We start from the raw sequence: 17,344 nt of genomic DNA on the forward strand, positions 1-17,344 counted from the left end.
CCAAGAAGTCAGAATATTGGTCAAAGCCAGGAAGGAGGGCAGGCTGGAGAATATTTGCCGCACTTGCTGCCCAGATTCTGAGGGACGGGACCACCTAGTGCTAGGGAAGAACAGGCTGCTTTGGATCAGTCTGGAGCTTAGGCTGCAAGGAACACCTGGGGCTGCCACTTGGCTGGCAGGAACACAGCAGTCTGCAACTGTGTGGAACCTGCTGGGACAAACGGACAGGGACAGAAGGTAAAACTAAGGAGTTTAGGAGGAACTTTTTTTATTTTGGGTGTATACTTGAAACTTCCAGACCCATGGTCCTGGTAGTGGGGGTAGGGTGCAGTCCCCAAACTGAGGGTAGGCAGTAGGTGAGAAAACTTAAGTTGCTGATTGACAGAAGTAATTATCTGGAGTCCATTTGACCCGTGACAGGTGGATACAAGTCATGAGTTCCTGAAGCTTCCAAGAATGTTTTAAGCTCACACAAAGATAAGTGTGTCAGACATATTAACATCACCACTGTTTGCAATCTGTACCGAGACCCATACGGTAGAAAAAGCAGTGGCCACGTGCCTTTGAGTCAGAGTAGAAACGTGGGGACCTGAAGGTCTGATTCTGAGTTAAAAGCAATAACACCGTTCCTACATAGCCAGAGGCCTGGATATTTAGATTGGACAGAGATGTTTTAGCACGAGTGAGAAGGTTGTGAAGCCTACGCTTAGAAGACAGTTTTGAGCTTGTGACCGTAAGAGCAGCAGCGCTTTTACCAGGGCTACGTGAATAGCTTGTCGGGACTCCGCTGATCAGTGTTAAAACTGTGAACTTCAGAAGTCTTTCTATAACAGCAGAGAGATCTATCACTTTAAATCACTCTTATGTCTTTACAGTCAGCACTTGCACACCTTAAACTACTTTCCTAGACCCTCATGGCTTACATAAACATTGGACTTTGTCATTTACCATGAGACAAGTGGTTGAGTAAAGCTTTGCTCGTCTTAACAAAGATGGTGGTGAAATTACATCACATGCACTCTTTGGTTGCTATTTTCAAACATCTATTTTCTAGATTTTTTTTAAACAAGAGTTGAACCTAAGTTACACATACAGAATATTCTAAACAGGAATTGGGTCACAAATATAGAATGTTATATTAAGATTACCCATGTATAGAGTTTTTTTTTAAAAAAAAATTATAAGCCCTTCTGTTTACAAGTGTTAAGCCAAATTTTGTTACAGATTTTTAATCATATCCAATAAACTTACAAACCCTGAGGTAGTTTACAGTATAGTCTTAGAGGATTTTTTTTGAGAGGATAGAAATTATAGGGATAAAGGTTGTTTATGAGTTTATAGAAAAACTTTAGAGATAAGAGACTTTTCAAAGTGTAGAGCAAAGAAAGCTTAGATGTAAGAGATTTGGGGATTAGCTGAGGGGCAGTGGTACAAGCTGTTACCATGGGAGAAAACTGAAAAGCTAGCATGCCATCTTTAGCCGCTGATTGAGCAGTAAGTACTGAGGCCAAGCCATTTATTGTAAGGTAGTGATGCTCTAGTAAAATCTCTGAGTCTGAAGAGGAAAAGAGAAAGGGTCCTATGAGGCCTAGGAGGGCTTAAGGAAGCTGCAGGACTGACCTTCTAGGGAGAGGTAAGGAAACTCCAGAAAAGAGCTGAGAACAAATGGAACAGAGGAGGTTTAAGAATTTCAATCCTGTGTCCCCAAGTACACTGAGACACTCCTCCGAGAGAAATGTCCCAAATCACAGAGACGAGGCATTCTTTCCCACGGGAATGGAGCCCAGTAAGGCAAGAGGAGCAGCCCAGCAAACTGCCGTGGCTTTTGTAATGATAGTAGACAGCTCCAGGGTGACATTTATCCAGTTGAGGTGGAGCAGAGAAAGCAGCTGAAAAGGCAGACTGAGACAGGCTTTTGGGGAAAGGGAGACGCTGTGTCTTTAGTAGAGAGATGCCTATGTGGATGTAGCTGACCAAAGAGACAAAAAGATATACCCAGGTAGGGTATAGAAGGCACCAGGAGCCAGAGAGACACTGAGCCCATGAGGCAGGTAGTGAGAGCAAGCGGAGAGAACATGAAGAGGCAGACAACAGAATCTGGAGTCAAATCCGATGGGTGGCAGGAACCAGCAGAAGCAGATGATCCATCCGTACCTTAGGGGAGCCAAATCGGCAGCTCCGCCCAGACAGGAAAGGAACTTATACCTGCTACTCCGGCTTCAGCACCAGATGGAGGAAAACGAGGACATGTCTGCTCCAAGATGTGGCTGAAGAGGTTTATCGTAGATATGAGGGAGAGAAGAGCCAGAGGCATCTGGAAGAGTCCAGACTGAACACGGCCAGCCGACTGAACCCAGCCATAAGAGGAAAGAAGGAAGAGTGGAGTGAGAGAGGAAAACGGGACCAACGGACATCCAAGAGCAAAGCTAGCCAGAAGCCAGCCAAAATGGCTGGGTGACACCGGAGACTGGGGAAGCTGGAGGGAGGGAAGCAAAGCAATAGAGAGGTTTAGGGTAGGGGGTGGGGTATGCCAGCCAGGACTGTAGCAGGTACTGGTGAGTAAGACCCAAAGGAGACTGATGGTCAGAGGCCAGGTTTGATATGTTAAATAGGCCTCACTCAGCCATTTTCCCAGGATTCTTAAAGAACTAATAATGGCCAGGTTTTTCTTTCTTCCTTTTCTTTATTCACCTTTATTTAATTATTTGCATGTGTTTTTCTATTTTTTTACTTTTTAATTGAACAACTTTATTTTTAAAAACAGAGATAAATGTACAAATTTTAAAAGCATTTTTGCATAAAAGTATATGAATACATTTTTGTCGGTACTTGATTTTTTTAAAGGTTTGAGAGTATGCCTTAAAATATTACTAGTTACAATGAGCATAAAGTACATGTAAAACAAGATGTAACCTGGAAATAGTCAAAGTTTTCTTGGTGTGTAAAGATTAAGCATAATGATTTTTCTTTTTTTCTTTTCTTCTTTTTTTTTTGGCTTTTTTTTTTTAAATAAGGTTTGATAGTGTGCATTAAGATCTTACTAAGTACATGTACAACAGGATGTAACCTGGAATTAGTCAAAGTTTTCTTGGTGTGTAAGAAGGAAACATGGTTTTTTCTTTTCTTTTCTTTTCTTTTTTTCTTGAACTTCACACAGTCTGTGAGTTGTTTCTGGGGTGTTCAGAGCTTTCTGGGGTTAGTATCCCATTATCAGTGACTGCATATTATGTCTGTTCTTTTGTGACTGGGTTATCTCACTCAGGATGATATTCTCTAGATGCATCCATTTTCTTAAGAATTTCATAAGGTCATTTTTTCTGATAGCTGAGTAGTACTCCATTGTGTAAATATACCACAATTTTTTTATCCATTCATCTACTGAAGGACATCTGGCTTCTTTCCAGCTTCTGGCTATTATAAATAGAGTTGCTATGAACATTGTGGTGCATGTGTCTTTGTTCTATGTTGGAGCGTCTCTGGGGTAAATGCCCAGAAGTGGAATAACTGGGTCTTCAGGTAGTACTATGTCCAATTTTCTGAGGAATCACCAGACTGATTTCCAGAGTGGTTGTATCAGTTTAAAACCCCACCAACAGTGGAGAAGTGTTCCTCTTTCTCTACAACCTCTCCAGCATCTGTTGTCATCTGAGTTTTGGATCTTGGCCAATCTGACTGGTGTGAGGTGGAATCTCAGGGTTGTTTTGATTTGCATTTCCCTGATGGCTAATGATGTCGAGCATGCCCTTAGATGTTTCTCCGTCATTCGATATTCCTCAACTGAGAACTTTTTGTTTAGCTCTGTACCCCATTTTTAATAGGGTTGTTTGATTCTCTGGTGTCTAACTTCTTGAGTTCTTTGTATATCTTGGATATTAGGCCTCTATATGATGTGGGGTTGGTAAAGATCTTCTTCCACTCTGTTGGCTGCCGTTTTGTTTTCTTGACAGTGTCTTTAGCCTTACAGAAACTTTGCAATCTCATTAAGTCCCATTTGTCAATCTTTGACCTTAGAGCATGAGCCATTGGTGTTCTGTTCAGGAAATTTTCTCCTGTGCCTATGTGTTCTAGGTTTTCCCTACTTTCTCATCTAATAGTTTCAGTGTACCTGGTTTGTGTTTTTTAAATGTTGTACTAAATACATATGATACATTCAGATTAAGTTCGATTCTGTCTGCAGTCCCTCTATTTCCCACCCACCACCTTTCTCTTTCAATTTCAGGGGCTTTCTTCTTTTTTCTTACCATGTTTCTATCCATTTATTTATTTTTATTTTTATCTGCATTGGGTTTTTTTTTGCCTTAATTTGTTTTAGTGTTTTGCCTGCATGTATGACTGTGTGATCTTAGAGTTACAGTTGTGAGCTGCCATGTTGATGCTGGGAAGACAACCCTGGTTCTCTGTAAGAACAGTCAGTGTTAGCATTTTTTCTAGGCTCTGCCCACCAGTTCTCTAGCAACAACCAGATAGGAGCCTTCTCTTCTTTCCCTCTCCTCTCTCTGTCCCCCCTCTTTCTCTGCCTCTACTCTCTTCTCCACCCCCCTTCTCATGCCCCCAAATACTTTATCTTACACTGGACTCATCATATGTGTATGTCAGATACCTCAGGGAAGGGTGCCTCAGCATGGGTCCATGAAGGCATCCCCACCTGCTGCATCAAACTGAGTTTTACAAACATGTCAGTGATGCCATGACTTGAATTCTTAAGCTGGAAGGTTCATGATCTCTCTGCCACATACTTACAAAGGTTAGAGGACACACAAACTTAGATGGTGATAAACATTGGTTTAAGATACGGTTCTTCAGAAGTCTTCCCCTGACTTTGCCACTGTTACATTGAGACATCAAAGGTTCAAAATGCAGCTCTGAAAAAAATAGCCTAACTCTGATAAAACATTCCACTTTTTTAATCACAAGTTCAAATCATAAGTTTCCTTTGGTTGTCTTTTAACTATAGACTTAAAATGTTTCTCATACTAAATCTACATAATCACCTTTCATAGTCTCAAGGTCAAATTTTGGTTTCCTTTGATTGTCTTTTAAATGTAAACTTAAAAATGTTTCCCATTATGCTAAATTAATATACATCTAGACAGAAAAAAAAAAACAAAACAAAACTCCTTCTTGCCCCTTCTACTCCACAAAAGGTTTTTGTCTTTTCTAAACACCTTAAGGACTGTTTGTGCTGTTAACAAATTTATCTCTTTTATAAATTTACAACTTCCAGGAAAGCCACTCAGATCTACCTCTCATGGACCAACTAGACTCTACCTAAATGACTACACCTGCCAATCAATAGCCTAAGTTCCTAAGCTTACCTATTCTAGAGGGTGAGATTCCTCCCTGTTCCCTGGTTTTGGGTCTCCCCTCATCTCAGCCAAGGCCTAAGGGTTTCAAATGTACACCTGAGAAAAAGGTTTTCTATCAAACCTACTTAACTTTATTCTGCCTCCAGTGTGTGCGTGTGCGTGTGCGTGTGTGTGTGTGTGTGCGTGTGTGTGTGTGTGTGTGTCTTTCAGCATTTTGCCAAGTCCAGGCACTTATTCAAAATCTACATCCAGGACAACTCCAGAGAATCAACCCACAGCTACTTCAGTCTCCTCTCAGCGATGAAGCTTCTACTGGGCCTGCACTTTCCTACCCACGGATGGTCCCACAGACCATGGACAGCAATGAAACAGCCAACTCTAAGACCTAACCAACATCCCCATTTTCTTAGGTTTTCCAGAGACACATCACCCCAAAGTCAGCAGGAAGCAACTGAAGATCACAATGACCCTATTCCTGCTTCATCATCACCTCTTTCTAATTTTTCATGTTTTTAAATTAAGCCAAAATGGAGGAATGTTAGCATTTCTTCTAGGCTCCACCCAACAAGTCACCCAGCATCAGCCAGGTACGAGCCTGGCTTGCTATAAATAGACTGGTTTCTTACTCTCACCTTTGTCTCTCCCTGGTCTCTCCCTCTTCCCCCCTCCCCCATCTCTCTACCTGTTCCTGGCCACCCTCTTCTCTTCTTTCTCCTCTTTCTCTTCTCCCCTCTCTTTCTCTGCCTCTACTCCCTCCTCAATCCCCCTTCTCATGTGTCAAAATAAACCTTATTTTAAACTAGATCTGTCACGCGGATGGTATCTCAGGGGTGGTGGGGATGCCTCAGCATGGACCCACTAAAGCACTCCCTCCTGCTGTGTCATACCAAGTTTTACAAAACACATCAGCCAGTACTAAGCCATCACTCATCCCTTTGGTGCTGCCTTTGTGTCCCTGAAGAACACTGACTCTCATCCCCAGCAGCCGTCAAATGCCAATAACAGTGGGTGACGTTGTTTGGTTTTGTTTTTGTAGATTCTCTTTACATAGCCCTGGCTGGCTTAGAACTTGCTATCTAGACCAGGCTGGCCTGAAGCTCACTGATGTCCACCTGCCTCTGGCTCTTGAGAGCTGGGATTAAAGGCTACTGCACTGCCCTGGCCTGTTAGGTTTCTAATGGGAGCTCCTTGTGGCAAGCAGACAGATCAATGTCTTCTTTATGTTCTTGATGGTGACAAAATCATCACTCTCATGCCTCAGAGGAGCACTAACTACATCACAGACAGAATACCCTACAGGCCCCACTCTGAAATCACCACACTGCAAGCCGGAACTTAAAAGGGTGAGCAGACACGAGTGCTCAGTCCCTAAAACCTTCCTTTCCACAGAACTTTCTATCAGTACGGTAGCAAACCACCCCAAACAGCAGTGTTAAGCAGTACAAATGGAGAAATGGAGACTCGCGGCTCTGTAGCTCAGTGTGACTGGCAAAAATCAAGGTTCAGAAGGGCAATGTGTCTCTCTGGAGCTGAGGGGCAAATCTGCTTCCTGTCTGCTTTGGTTTTTAGAAGCCACCTGCTTTGGGGGAGTGACATCTCCCACCTCCCACTCCCTGCATCCTCATTACCGATTGCGCTACAACTCTTACCTTCATAGGCAGGCCTCATTCTGACCACAGCAAAGAAAGCGTCTGAGTTTAAGGACTCACTTGTATGAATGTAATAATTCACATGATTACACTCCCACTGTTAAGGAGTCCTTCCCCACGTGAATGATCCACAATCTAAAGACCCGTATTCTCTACCCGGGATCACTCCATCACAGGTTGCAGGGCTAGGGTGTGACACACACACCAGGCACTACACTGTCTTGTGGGGCTGTGCTGCACAGCCTGAGAACATAGGCAGGGGAACGTTGTGCAGCTGTGGCAATGACTGCGTGCTGGTAGTCTCACTGAAACCTGCATAAATCTTCAGTTAGAGGGAGTCTGGCTTTCCTCCTACCAGGACCAGAAAAGGGGAACCAAGTCCTCAAGCAGACTATTCTTTATAGAAAGTGGCGCGTAGCTCTATCCACTGTGCTTCCCAGTCTTTTTGTAACGTACATAAAGTCAAATGGTTTGCATCTCACTTTTCTTCTGTGATACATATGAGGCCCATTAGGTAAGCATTATTGTTCCTATCTTGTAGATGGTAAAACTGAAACATAGAGACCATCAGTTATTGGCCTGAGGTCAAATAAATTACCTCAGTAATTTATTAGTAATAGTAATTACCAAATAGTAATAGTAAATTACCAAAAAGAATGTTTCCAGGATCAAATTCGGTAGCTTCTGGAAGCCTTGATGCTCGGGCAACCATACAGTTTGCCCACTGAACAGCTTGCATGTACTAGGTTCATTTCTCAGTAAAAACATATTTTCTACCTTGGAAGTACACCCGAGTGTGTGTGACTGCAGCATGTATGAAGATGGTAAAAGAGAACAAAGAGATGGTCCACACTAGGAAGATGACAGGTGTTATGCAGATACAGACATATACATAGCACACCTGTGCCTGCATGTAAACGCACACATCTCCACAGTAATTCCATAAGCAGATAGTAAAATAGCTCCCATCACGCAGTTGAGAAACAGGCCAGAGACCCAGGCTCAGCCATGCTACCTCTGTATCTCTACAATGTGTAACGTGAACCTAAGACCAAACGACTAACAGAATACAAAGCAGGTGTCCTTCCCTTCACAGCCCTCAGCAGCATGGGGAAGTGAAAGGATGGAGGACAGTGGGTGACCTCACTGTACACAGAGACCTCTAAACAGTGCCCACATTTCTCCATTTCCTTCTGCGGTAGCCTCAGGGTCCCCACAGATATGGTGAGTCTTCTGACACCTGTAGCCTCCCTTGTGTGAGCCCTTACCCTCATGCTTCATCCTCTAGGAATCTTGTCATCTATGCTCAGATGAAGCTGACAAGCACCACAGACCCTAGGCTCCAGAAGTCGGCTACCTCAGCACCTCACAGACGAATCCACAGATCTTCCAACTCCTGCCTCAGCTAGGGCACCCTAGCATTTTCCTTGGGAGAGAGGTTGCTCTGCAGTGAGGCTTAAGTACACCCTGTACTCTTTGTGCCAAGTGGCCAGGTCTCATGGCCCTACTGAGCTCCCACCGATCCCTAGGGAAAGTCATATGTCCTGGCTTCCTCGGTGACCATTGTTGATGGCTATTGCTGCCCCTATACTGCTCAACTGTAGCTAGAAGTCCTGTTCCTGGGGGGCATGGTGTCACCCTGGTGGCCCTCTGTACTGCTCTACCAAACGGGGAAGCACACACACTCTTTGGACAGTGGACTCATGATGAATTCCTTATGGCACAGATGCATTTACTCTCTTCAAATTGTCTAGAAGTTAAGGTCAGCACCTGGTATGAAAGTCAAGATCAGGAGCACCCAGGACTCCATAGTGCATCTCGAGCTGTAAAGAGTACTGTGCAAATGTAAGAAAACAGTGAGTAAAGAGAGCAATGTGGGATCCTACACAACCTGCAAGAAACTCAGAAGCACCCTGCTCTTTCCCAAGCGAGAATGAGAGAAAATCTGGGTGGGGAAGACTTCACCAAGAGGCAGGGCTTTAGCTCTCCAAGTGATCATAATCACCTGAGTACTTGGACAGGCAGGTGCTGACCCTCAGCTAAGTAGAACCCGAGAGTCTGCATCTCTAATAACCTCCCAGGGATCATAATGAGAGCTGAGGCCCTAAAGGTCTTGGCAGAGACTAGTCAAGCAGATTTGGCTACCCTCTGCCAGACTCCACAGGGATGTTTACAGGGATCATACTCAGTGCTGTGAGCCATTCTTTAGCCAAAAGCACTGTGGTGGTTTAAGTAAGAATAGTCCCCATGGGCTCATATATTTGAATGCTTGGTCATCAGGGAGTGGCCATGCTTTGACTGAGTCACATTACATATCCATATCACCATCACGTTGTCTAGACAGAAGCTGATCACCTCTGCTCCCTACAAAGGGTAGAGGAGAGAAGGCAAAGAGAGACTACAGAGATAGACACAAGGCAAGATCTACAGTTCACAAACCAAAACCCTAGAAGAGCCATTTTCAGTGCTAATTTCAAGTCAGAAGGCATGCATCCAATTCAAGCCATCAACCAGAGGAGCTCCTCCCTGCCCAGGGAAGGTAAGCCCTTTTCTATTTAAGCCTTCGGCTACTGGGATGTGGACGGATGCAGTACTCTGAAAAGTCTTACATTCTAAGAGGCTAGAACTTTAGCTGGAACCCACAACCAGTTAAGAATAAACCTTGAAGTCACTTGAGACTTAACACTGATAGACTATTGTACATTCAAACAGTTTAACCTGCCTTTAAGAGAACAATCAACCTTATTCGCCATGGGTGCCCCATGCAATACACTTTACAACATAACGTAATGGATAGCTACAACCTTACGTCCTCTTCCGTAGCCCTGATCCAGAGTAATCCATGTGTATTATTTGCTAAAAGCTGAAAATACAGAAATTGACAGCAACTTCAATAAAGGTTAAATGCAATCATTTATGGATACCGATTGATAAACGATGATGTTTGTTATCTGGGTCAGTTGGGCTCAGTTGGAGCCAGTGATTTAATACCTTGTAGTGCTCTGTTCAGTTTTGTCAAGTACTCCATTCTTTCCCTGTGTGATGCTTTCTATGCTGTTAAGTAGATAAATAGTGAAGCTGTTAGGGACAGACAGGTAGCACCATGACCAGGCAACTCATAAAAGTTTAATTGAGCTTGAGGTTCCACAGAGATAAGAGTCCATCACGGTGGGAAATGGAGAGAGGCAAGCACAGCAGGAGAAGCAGGAAGGTGAGTCATTGCTGCTATATCAACCTTTGCAGTTCAACCATGAGCCCCGCCTCCACCACATCCCCTCCAGCATTCTTTGTTGGCTGTTTTGTTGATCTTTGCCATCAGTAATCTGACTGGGGTAAGATAATATCTCAAAATCATATTGATTTTCTTTTCCCTCAGTTCTATGGAAGATGAACATTTTTAAAGATATTTCTTAACCATTTTTCCCTCTTACGAGAACACTTTGTCAGTTATCATTTCTGCAATGGGTCGTTTGTTGTTATTGATTTCTAATCCTTTTTGAGTTCTTTGAATATCTTGGATATTAACTTTTCTTTCAGATATACAGCTCCCTCCTCACCAAGTTGATAATTTCATCAGCTGTGCAGAACTGTTTTACTTTTATGAAGTTCCAATTGCCAATTGTTGGTCATAATTATTGGGTAAATGGAGTCCTGTCCAGGAAATTCTTTCATACACCTATAACATGTAACATACTTTGTTTTCTTATATCAGCTTCAGTTTTTCTATCAGGTTTTATGTTTAGGCCTTTGGTGTATTTTGGAATTAGCTTTGTGCAAGGTGACAGTTATGGGTCTAATTTCATTTTTCTGCATATGGACATGCAGTTTCCACAGCAGCATCTGTTGAAGATTTTCTCCAGCTTATGTATTTGGTGTCTGGTCTGTGCCAATATCACATTGGCTTTATTGCTGTGGCTCTGTAATATAACCTAAGATCTGGAATTATGGCCACTCCCACTCTCTTCTTTTCACTCAAGACTGTTTGGCCATTGGGAGTCTCTGCTGTTTCACGCAAATTTTAGGACAATATTTTCTATTGATGTGAAATGTGGGATGGAGATTTTGATGGAGATTGTATCAAATCTGTAAATAGCTTTTGGTAAAATGGTTATTTTCACAATGTCAATTCTATCATCCCAAGAGCATGGGATATCTTCATTTTCTAGTGTCCTTCTTATTTCTTTCTTCAGGAGTTTAAAGTCTTCACTGTAAAGGTCCTTCCCTTCTTTGGTTAGGCTTATTTCTAGATATTTTATTTTTTTGGGGGGGATATTAAGAATTGAAATGAATTCATGATCTCCTTTGCTACAGATTTGTTATTGGTATATATAAAAGTTATTGGTTGGTGAAGTGGAAATTTCTACTTTCTTTGGAAGCTCAGTTATGTCATGCATGTTTTGCTAAAGCAGACACAGGTGAGAGGATGTTTTGCTGAAGCAGACACATGAAAGGGCACATGATGATTAGAAAAAATATAAACATAACCCCAAAGACAGTGTGACAAAGCCCTTGCATTGGTTCTTGCTCCTCTTTGCTAGTCTTCACTGATGAGGCTCTTGCATTGGTTCACCTTGCAGCTTGTTGCTGATCTTTGCTTGTTGTAACTTTGTTGGGATCTTTTATGCCATTTGTAAATAGAGAATGTTTGACTTCTTTTATATTTGGATCCTTTACTTTCTTTCTCTTGCTTAATTATTCCAGCTATTACTTATAACACTAGTGCTGAAAATAAATGGGGATGCTAGACATCCCTGTCTCATTCCTCATCTCTGTGAGGTTACTGCAAGCCTTTATTTCTTACAGCAGTTCTCAACCTGTGAGTTGCAACCCCTTTGGGAGTCAAACAACCCTTTCACAGGGGTCACATAAAGATATTCTGCATATCAGATATTTACATTATAATCCATAACAGCAAAATTGCAGCTGTGAAGTAGCAATGAAAATAATTTATGGGTAGGGGTCATCACAACATGAGGAACTGTATTAAAGAACCACAGCATTACAAAGGTTAAGTACCACTGATTTAAGATGATATCAACTATGGGTTTCTTATATACAACTCTTATTGTGTTGTATGTTCCAACCTGCCCTATATTCTCTACGACTTTTATTATGAAACCATGTTGAATATTGTCAAAATCTTTTTCTTTATCTATTAGGATGATCAAATGATTTTGTCTTTGAGTCTATTATATGGTTTACTACTTTTATTGACTTGCCTATGTTAAACCATCCCTATATTTATTTCATGGATAAAGCCAACCTATTCCCTAACGTATGTTTATATCCTGTTTGTGAGTATTTCGTTTAGTGTTTTTGAGTCTGTGTCTATCATCCATAATGGCCTGTACTTTTCTTTTGTCATTGTTCTTGTTGTTGCTGCTGCTGTTGTGTTCTTGTCTGGTTTGGGTATTTGAGTGATGCTGTATGTGTAGAAGTTTTCGAGTCCTCCCTCTACCTCTTTCTTTTCTCCCCCTACCCCGTGTCTCTCTCTCTCTCTCTCTCTCTCTCTCCCCCCCCTCTCTCTCTATCTATCTATCTATCTCTGTCTCTATCTCTATATCAATAGTTTGCCAAGTGATGAGTTAATTTTCATGAGGATGAGTATTCACTGGAGGTTATCTTGCTGTGAATTCTAAGTTTCATTACACTATATTTAGATAAGAAAAAAGAGTAACTTTAAAGATTTTTAATTTGTAATATTTTTGTGTGTCCCAGGTTGTGGTCTATTTTAGAAAAGTATCCATATGCTGCTGAGTAGAATGTATATTCATTGATGTTTGTGTAGAATGTTCTGTAGATATATTGTGTCCATTTGATGTATGATATCAATTAATGCTGATGTTTCTCGGGTTTTGGTTTTTGTTTGGTTTTCTTGGTTTGGTTTTCTTACTTTTTATTTTGTTTTTGTCAAGATGGCTTAACTATTGGAAAAAGTGGAATGTTGAAATCACCTACTTTTAATTGACATAGTACACCATAATAAAGCTAAACTTTCAAATTATAGGTATAGATGAGGAGAAAAATCCCAACTCTTCGCCAAGATCATAAAAGAAAAGCTTCCCCAAACCAAGGAAAGACACACCCATACAAATACAAGAAGTACATGCAACACCAAATAGACAAGACCACAAAAGAAAATCCCCACAGCATATCATAGTTAATTTGTAGCTTTAAATGCCTTAGTACTTTTTTTTTTTTTTTTTTTTTTACAAAATCGGGCTCCCCTGATTTTGATACATGTATGTTTAGAATGCTACTGTCTTCTTATATAACTTTTTCCTTGATTAAAATAATTTATCTTTTTCTGGTTAGTTTTAGTTTGAAGTTCACTGTGTCAGATATAAGGTCATTAATGCCTGATTGCTTTTCTGATCTCATTTGACTGAAATACTTTTGTCTACCCATTTTCTCCAAGGCAGTACCTATCTTTAAAACCAAGAAACGTTTCTAGGAAACAACAGATAGATGAATTTTTGTTCCTCAACTCAATCTGTTTGTCTGTATCTTTTCATTAGAAAATTAAAACATTAATATTAAAACTATTTATTTAAATATGAGTGTTAATTATGGCCATCATGTTATTTGAGTTCTTGGGGGTAGTTTTGTTTTGTTTGTTTGTGTGCTTGTTTGTTTAATTATGGGCCTTCATATGTCTTTCCACTGCCTCTTAGCTTTGTCAATTCTTCTCCTAAGCCAAAAATAATGTTCTCTGTATTTTCCTTAAGTTTGGTCTGTTGGATGTTTGTTGGATTTTTTTTTAGGCTATTTATATCATGGATTTTTTTTATCCTCCTTCAATCACAGCAGATAGTTTTGCTGGGTATAGTATTCTAGGTTAGCCATCAGGGTCTTTAAGGACTTGGAATGCATTGCTCCAGATTATTCTGATCAGTTTTTCTTTATATGTGACTTGCATTTTTCTCTTGCTACCTTTAATACATGTTCTTTATTATATGCACTTACTGTTATAACTATGATATGCTGTGGGGATTTTCTTTTGTGGTCTAGTCTATTTGGTGTTCCATGTGATTCTTGTATTTGTATGGATGTGTCTTTCCTTGGTTTGAGGAAGGTATTTCTTCTATGACTTTGTTAAAGAGCCAGCCTATGCTATTGATGTGGGATTTTTCTCCTCGTCTATGTCTATAGCTTGGAGGTTTGGCTTTTTCATGGTGTCCTCCATTTTCTGTGTAATCTTTTTCTGTTGTTCTGTTCATTTTTGTGTGTGTGTGTGTGTGTGTTCATTCACTTGGTCTAAATTCTCTACTTTGTCTTGGAGACCTGATATTCTATCTTCTGCTTGATCCATTTGACTTGTAAAGTTCTACTGTGAGTTTTATGCTTGAGCTATTATTATCTTTTTTATTTCCATCTTCACTTCAGATTGAGTCTTCCTCAACATTTCTATATCCTGATTGAATTTCGTTCTCAAGCCTTGGAGTATCTTTATCATTCCCATCAGCCTTATGTTTGTGGTTTCTTGAACATCAGTCAAACAATTATTTTTTAAGCTCATTGTTCTTAATTTCATTGAGCTGGTTCTTTGTTTTACCTTTAAACTTCCCGAGATCTTTGAGAAAGTTTATGATGGCTCTTTTAAATTCTGCATTCTAGGGTTCATCTAGGTAATTCTCATTGTCAAACATTTCTGCAAAACTGGTACATTTTAGAGAGAAGATAGTGGCTTCATTCTTTGTACTGTTATAGCAATGAGTACAGCATGTAAACCTCCTTTGTTAATTTGAATTTTTTATAGACAGAAAATGGGGTGAAAGGGAAGAGGTGGGTACAGGTTGGATCTAGATGTTGGAAATGGCCTAGTGGAATTAAAGTCAGGTGGACTGAGATTGACTACAGGATGTGCTTCCTGATTCAATCATGGAGTAACAGGTAGATCCATCTGGTTGAAAAGGTTTGATGTGGCATAAAAGAGTCCTGTGGTTTGAAGATATGTAGTGAGAGGATCCTGTCTAGGGATCCTTTACAGTGAAGGCAGGGAAAGCCAGACTATGCTGGTGTACAAATTAAGAGACTAAGGCTAAATCTTCTGGACTATGGAAAGGGTGTAAATAAGGAGGTCAATGATACTCACTAGGCTAGACCCAGGAGGAAGACATGGACAGTCTGGATATTTTTGGAAGTTTCATCTTTGAGGTTGTAGAGCTGGCCTAATAAGGAACTGGGGGTTCAGGAACTTTGGGCAAGGCAGATTCTAGCAGAACCCAAGAGCTTGGCTGTGGTATAGAAAGTTAGTCAGAGTAAGCCAAGGCACAGTATGTGAGACCCAGGCCTGGAGGAGGAAATGGGAAGTCTGGGTACCTAGTGGGGTAGCATGGAAAAGGTCCAGAATGGATCTGTCCATAGTTTCAGTTAGCACAAATCCTGACAGAAGCCTGGATGTTGGCTACAGTGCAGGTAGGAGTCTCTAGTCTTCCATTTTTCTTTTGCAATCTTCCAAGCCCAATGCCCTGGAGACAACCTTGTATGTAACTAGAGTTCTAAGACCAGAGGCCTGGCCTCTGTTCAACATGCCAGGTTCAGCCACTTACCCAAGAAAGCAAAGTAAGATGAAAGGCAAGAAGTGAGCTTATCAAAACAGCTATTCAGAGAGGCATACAACACTGCAGCCCACCCTCATGGTTCTGGTATGAGTTTTAACTTTAAGTAGAGGAAGAATTGAGACAGGGATGAGAAGCATGCATAAGTAAGCCATCTTGGTCCAAGAGTTACACATTCTCTAAGGTCTGATTTAGCCATGTGGCCCAAAGAAGTCCTTATTGCTAAGGGAGCAATCCTGTTCCCCATTAGATGATTGCTCCTATTTGGGTTATCTCATAATGGGGTGATTTGTTTGTAGGTTCTGGTGTGTCTGAAGTCTGAGATGAATACAGATTTAGAGTCTTGATGAGGGTGTGGCAGTAATCTTTGATTACTCTCATCTTTGTTCCTTTAGTCTTGAAGAGAGCTGAGAGTATCACCATTTTTGAGACAGTTACCTTCTTTCTCCAGCCTCAGTCTCCCGTGTCTAGAATTACAGCAGTGTATCACACAGCTGCTCAGACAGGCACTCCTTGGGTAATTAGCATGCCCAAGTTACCTGTCCAGTTAAGTTACCTATCCAGTCTGCCCCAGAGTTTGGAGGAAAGAACAAACCAATGAAAACTGAAGTCCAGAAAGCCAGGCTTTTCACTCTGTTCCAAGTCACCTCACAGCCCCAAGAGAGCAATTGGTGCCTTTCAGCAAGAGCAATGTCCAAGGGCCTGTTATAGATCCCATTTAATATATTTCTCCAGCTAAAGAGCATCCAGAAATGGAATGTTCTCCATTTTGACACAAAAGCTCCCTATTTTAAACGAAGCTGAAAAGCTCACTGTTCCACAATCCTATTTCACAAATGTGTTCTGACCAATCCACTGAGCTTCATGAAGCTCCCTGGACGTTCATTACTGGCTGGGGTCCTTTCTAATATAACAGTCAAAGCCTTCCCACCACTCAGTTCATGAGGTCTTACTATTTTGTTTCCTTTCTTTTGTAAAATTTTATATAAGAATGTATTGTGTGTTGAGCATTCTCCACCCCCACCCTCTGACTCGGTGCTTCTCTTTTTCACCATTTCCCTGACAGTTTCATTTCTCCTTTCACACACACACACACACACACACACACACACACACACACACACACACACACACACAGTTCATTTCAGTGACAGAGTACTTGTCAAACACCGAACATAACCAACCATATCATATTTGCATAGAACCTTTTAGTTCTGAAAACTGTCTGTCCTTTTATAAAATAAGGTTGTCGCTGAGTTTCCTGAATCTGAATGCTGAGAATCTTAGTTCACCAGGATCTGGAAACTCCTCCTTTACAACAGTCACATTTGTTTCCTTGAGCCTGCATCTTACTCCACAAGACACACTCTCCTAAACTGGCTCAACATTCCAAAGTAGTGGGCACCTCCTCCGTTTCCTAGGGTTCTCTAAGAACCATTATGAGATAAAGTTTCACTTGAGATCCCCCAGGGCCAGGCAGCATCTCAGAGAGGAGGAAGAAATAATACCCAGGAACAATAAGAAGGTTCCTCCCACACTGTTCCTCTCATCCAACTTTTTTATATTTTAAATGAAAACTGGTAATAAAACTCCATGCATAGATTTAAGACATACCCAGGACCTCAAAGGGCCTCTGTTTAGTGGCAATGAACCCGTAAAGGAGCCCCCAAGCCAGAAGAGGAACACACACTAACAATGCTCCTTGCTCAGTGGGGAAGCCCAGGCCAGTGCAGCACTCTCCAGCTCAGACTCCAGAAGTCTAGCCGGACCCCTCTTCCACAGAACAGCTTCAAGGCAGTGTAGCCTACTGCGTTCCAAGCATGAATAC

At 41.4% G+C, this 17,344-nt stretch overlaps 1 pseudogene across 1 annotated transcript in view; it reads right to left on the reverse strand.

The window, feature by feature from the left end:
- LOC308419637 (nucleophosmin-like) overlaps positions 1 to 17,344 on the reverse strand; it is a 506,796-nt pseudogene that overhangs the window by 88,164 nt on the left and 401,288 nt on the right. The gene's annotated exons all lie outside the window — the stretch shown is intronic.

The sequence above is a fragment of the Micromys minutus genome, assembly GCF_963924665.1.
Source record: "Micromys minutus genome assembly, chromosome: 4".
NCBI lineage: Eukaryota > Metazoa > Chordata > Mammalia > Rodentia > Muridae > Micromys > Micromys minutus.